Source organism: Monopterus albus, unplaced genomic scaffold, assembly GCF_001952655.1.
Source record: "Monopterus albus unplaced genomic scaffold, M_albus_1.0 scaffold252.1, whole genome shotgun sequence".
Taxonomy (NCBI): domain Eukaryota; kingdom Metazoa; phylum Chordata; class Actinopteri; order Synbranchiformes; family Synbranchidae; genus Monopterus; species Monopterus albus.
In genome coordinates this window covers 4,717-10,299 of record NW_018128132.1, presented here as the reverse complement: position 1 = coordinate 10,299, position 5,583 = coordinate 4,717, and positions in this window count along the sequence as shown.

The window sequence follows — 5,583 nt, the reverse complement described above, 5'->3', positions numbered from 1 at the left end:
CAGTATATTCTTCTAGTGTGTGATTTTCAGATTTTCCTATTTTACTGTTAATGTACAAATGATGCTATGGAGGACCTTGCTTTTTTTAAAAATGTGAAACAAAAGGTTCAGACCCCCCCACCCTGAAAGTAAATTTTTTGTCCCTTAATGTTAGAAATTCTTGTTATTTTGCTGTCCATGTTATAGGGCTGTCAAACCTGAGCATCATTTCACAAAGTGATTTCTTAAACCACACGGTGGCAATGTGTAGCTTTAAGACATCCATGTTGCCAAAGAAGAGCAATCTGAGCTGTCACACCCTTACAGCTGGAGGGAGAGATGCAGTGCACAGTCAAACTATTGTTTTCAGGAGCATGAACACTTCTGGCAGCATATTGCAGCTCTTTGTGTAAATATGGACCGTAAACCCCTGAACACGTAAAGCTCAGTTTGATGAGGCAAACAAACATCTAGCAAAATCTGTCAGTGATCACTCTTTGATACATTAGTTGTGTTAGTTATGTAAAATGTAAAGCAGCTCTGCTTAAATGAGATGTGAGCTTGACATTCAGGGTTTGTGGTTGTGGCAGAGGGTTGGAAAGTGAGCTACCATTTCTAAAGCTGCTGCCAGAATGGAGCCTGTTATCTGCCGTGCGACCTTCCCCATAAAACACCCAAATTGCATGTGGACCCTTCCCATTTTTTCTCCCTCCAGCTTTACAAGCATCTTCAAAGCTGGGGAGGAAACATCTGCCCTATGTCCCCTCAATCCACCCCCTCAGTTCACAGATAGAGGCAGCGAGGGAATATGAGGACAAAATAAATGCACTACAGAGGACAGAGGAGGGAAATATACATACATTTTCAATTTAGAATAATGGTGGAACAGAGGGAAAAGAACATATCAGGGAGTGAGAGGACACTTTCTAATTGTAATAACTTTGTAATAAACTTTCTAAATCTGATGCCCTTTGTATACATATTAACTAAACATGGACATATGCTCTCTAATGGAGTCTGCTATAAACAGAGAGGTTCACAGGCATCCAGATGACGTCCCAGACAACGCATGTGCGCACACACTCACACAGACAGTTTGTCACAATTTCAGAAGCATTGCATTAGTTTATGTTTCGTTAAGGGTATGCAAGAGTCTGGACCACACATTGCTTATGCTAGTCTTAAGAGGTGAGGAAAGGCTGGGGGGAGGTGGGGGGTCTTGTGCCTGTTTCACTAAATACACAAGAAGTAAAATTATGCCCAAATATTCATGTTTCTTCACACTTTACAGTATATTCCAGTAATAAAAACTGTTTTTGGATGAAGGCACATGTGATGTCCCTGCAGTAATAATATAAGAACATCCGATCATTCAGGAAAGAACCAATGAGGTGAGAGTTTCCTCAGGAAGTGATAAGTGCAGAAGGGACACATGTCAAGTATGTTGCTATGGTTTCTGTAGCAACGTTGGGTAAGCTGCGGTGAGGCAGCATTTGTAGAAACAACTGTGAAGGCTGACTGATGGTGTGATACAGAGCAAAGTTCCTGTTGGCTGCAGAGCTGAATATAAATGATGATGAAGAGACAGCATAGTATCACACATTTCCCTAAATCTGATCTCACACAGTGGCAGTTTACTCTGGATGTCGAGCTTTACAAATTAGTTCAGTAAAATCAATTGAAAAGTTGTCATGCCCAGAAAGAGGAAGTTTACTGGTGGCAGGATGCACTGGGATTTATGGATCACTGTGGAAGGAAGTGGAAGGAAATATAGGCTGCACAATACTCTACTGAGGGAATGTTTTTCTTGCCTACTCTGATCTGGATTATTAATACGTGAAGGTGTTCAAAAGCCCAAACTTGATATATAACAGCAATCAGGCTATTAGTGTTTCTCCAGGATAGTTGATCCAAACCAAGGACTCCACAGGGAGAACCTAAAAAGTTACAAAAACAAAAGGATACGAAGGAAATCACATACAGCATTTCTGTTACACAACATTTGATTTATTTTTTTTATGGCTTTCTTTGTATTCTGATGAAATACTTACTTGTGAAACACCTCTTCAGACCTCCAAACAGCCTTAAAGCTGCACTACTCAGTATTTTTATATGGAATCATGACTGTGTAGTGACACAACCACAGATAATTATCACCTGACTCTGCTGTTCCTCTCAGCTCTACAGAACAGTTCTTGTGTCTTTCAGCAGCAAGGAGTTGTTTTCAGCAAAATATGCTCTGAAAAAATGTTACCAGCCTGGTACTAGCAGACAGACACAGTTAATGACAAGCTGGTGAACATAACTCAGCTGCTAAAGAGCCATAATTCCCTCAGTTTGTGGAGATTAGAAGAGAATGAAAAGGAGAGAGACAATTCAAATTAAATTACTTAAGTGGAGACAACACACTGAATGATAATGTCCTTCTGTAACTGCTGGACATGTAAATATACATAAGTTAATGAAAGTGCCATGGAAAAAGGAATTCATACCAAAGGCATGGTGAAGGGCAGAGGAATCCTGATTCCCAAGGAGAAGAACTCCTCAACCAGCCAGTTCAGACACATTAGTAGCCTGAATGTGGAAGCAAAGATTTTCTTCAGTGTTGTGGCTCAAAGACTCTCAGCATTCTTGAAGAGTAACAACTCTGTCAACACCTCAGCTTTGGCGGTTGTGGAAGTGAAGACCGCCTTCAGACACTGGGACACAGTGGGACAAGTTCAACATGGCAGAGGAAGACTTGGGTTGGAAGCAACAACACCCACATGACTAAAGGCTATACCAAATGAATGCCAGCATCTGGTGGTAGAGGGGGTGCACTGCCAGGAGGAAGTAGCCAGTTGTACCAGAGCCGCCTCCCAAGCCCAGCAAGGTTGCTGGATGAGGTGGGATGGCAGGTGGGATACAAAATCACATGAAGCAAGCTGTTGAACATGAAAATGAACAGGTTGAGTTTCATCTCAAAGCCACATATGTTGTGCTGTCCTCGCCAACAAATCTACATCTCTGGCATGGAGAGGATCCAGGCTGTCTCTAGTGTGCAGCTCTGGCAACCCTCAAACACATCCTGGTTGGATGTACAGGTAAGAACAGCTTAACACAAGGAAGGTACATGGTGCCACAATCAAGTACTGAGCACCCGAGCACAAGAGAGTGTCATCGTACGCCACCCATTAATGCCCAGTTTACCTTCCCTCAACCAGCATGATTCATCTTAATACCCATGCCTGTTAAATACATACAGGGATTGGCAAATATGAGTCGACCTAGGCCAGAGACTCACCTTCCCATCCAAAATCACAGTCACTAACCTGCAACCAGATTTGATCTTCTGCTCCAACTCCTGCAGTCATGTCTTTGTCACTAACGTGACAGTCCCTTGGGAGGATACCATTGTTGAGGCACACCAAAGAAAAAAGCTGAGGTATGCCAACTTAGGAGCCGAGGCAGAGGATTGGGGCTGGAAGGTGAAGGTGTGAAGAGTGGGAGAAGTGGAGGAGGGCTGCAGGGGCTTTGTAGCTAGTTCCTCTACAAGGCAGCGGCAGGAAGCGGGCATTAGGGGGCAGACCTAACAGAAGGCAATTAAGGAACTTGCCAGTGTCACCAAAAGAAGTAGTCACTGGCTGTGGCTGAAACGAAAGAAGACATTGTTGGCTGCCAAATAACCACTTAGTCACCATGATCAGATCAGCTGATCAGCTGCTCTTGGAGGTTCCACAAAAGAGGCGAAGACTTAGGGGGGACAGAGCGTTTGCGGCAGGGGCCCCTAAACTGTGGAATGCATTGCCTCTCCACATTAGGCAGGCCTCATCACTGGACACTTTTAAAGTCTATTTAAAAACTTATTTTTATCGTCAGGCATTTGGAAATCCACTTTTACCCTTGGGCGTTTGAGCCGGTATGAGGCGGTGTCATGTTGGGGTACCTTGTTTTAATGCTGTATGTGGGGGTTGTTGTAAGGGGATGTTGGTAATTTGTTTTGTTTATTGTTATTATGTTATCGCCGGTGTATTTTATTGTGTTGTTTCTATGTGTTTTGATTTTAATACGGTTGTGATGTGTCACTGTGTTAAGCACTTTGGGCAGCTATGGCTGGGATAAATGTGCTATATAAACAAAGTTGATGATGATGATGATGATGATGACACGACACACACCCAGGTCCACTTGGCCTGGGGCGGGCCGACCTCAGCTGAGGGTGTCTTGTGATCAAAGGCCGAAACACCCAATGAAGCTGGGGTATACAACTGAAGATGTATCGTGTTGGTGGAAACATCACTAAGCGGTCACCATCAAAGTCATCTCACAAAAAACGATATCGCCAAACCCACTAAAGGCAAAAGCTGTGCTCATTTGCCAGGGATTGTAACTTCTAGTCCTTTAAGCAAACAAAAACCACTCCTACTGTACAGTGATCAAAATATCAATCCTTGCACGATTAAAATGTCTCATGATGCTTTTCCGGGTGGATCTCAAGCCCCAAATATTGGGAACCACTGCTCCAAGAAATGTTTCTAATCTAAATGTTGATGTTTTTTAACTCATTTCATAAGCTTTGATGGAACAATGACTATAGCAAAATGCAGGCCAGTACAGCATAGGCAAGTGCTGGTGTTGTTTTGATATCTTACATCAGAGTTTGTGTGATTATCTATGCTGTGAGTGTCTATGTAACCCACGTCTGTGTTTCAGTTCTCAGCTGAAAAGCTATGAAATTTCACACCTTTTCACTGCAGAGACACCAGCAGCAAGAAGACCAATGCTCTTGTCTGAGATGTGTTTTAATAGTTTAAACAGTGAAGCAAATGGCAGAGAGGGCTTTTAAAGCAAGATTTTAACAGGAGCTTATGGAATCCTAAGACTATGATGTTGTCCATGGATATTCCTAACAAACTAAAGAATAAATCAGCTACTCTTTAAATCATGATGCCAATGATGATCATCATCTATAAATAATCCTAGTTACAATACTTTGACTGTTATTGAATTAAATTCCTGCTTTCACCCTCCTGGGAAACATTCTTTCAGAATCCTTTCAGAATAAAGTCCTCTGAGACTTAGACTGAAAAGCGTCTAGCCACTTCCTCTGCAGTACCACAGACTAACTTCAGCAGATACCACAAAATCAAAGCGAAAATAGATGCTCAAGTCAGTTTGATATGTTCTGTGAATAAATTTTGATTCTGTTAAAAGCATTTTTTCTGATTACAGATTTCATAGTAGGGTGGTTGTGGGTGGGGATAACACATAATAACAGCCCTGGTGTCAGCAGCACCCAGCAGTGGTTGACATTAAAGCACAGCCAGCTCCATCTGGTTGTAGAAGCTGCAGCTGTTTGTTGCTGGGCACCATAAATATAAACTAGTGTCAGGCTGCTCTGTGATCACTGCCTTCGCCTCTTCACTTCAAACTCAAAATACGTAATGGGCAACCTTTATCATACATAAGAGCGTACACAGTTTTACTACCCTGCACTTCTTTCAGTGTTGCAAGAAATTGTTCTGTACTTGCCTTTTGAAAACACAGCAGATAGAAGAAAGTAACCTTTCATAATCTTAACCACAATGGTGCATGCATGTATGTAGGTGTGTGTGCACGTACAGT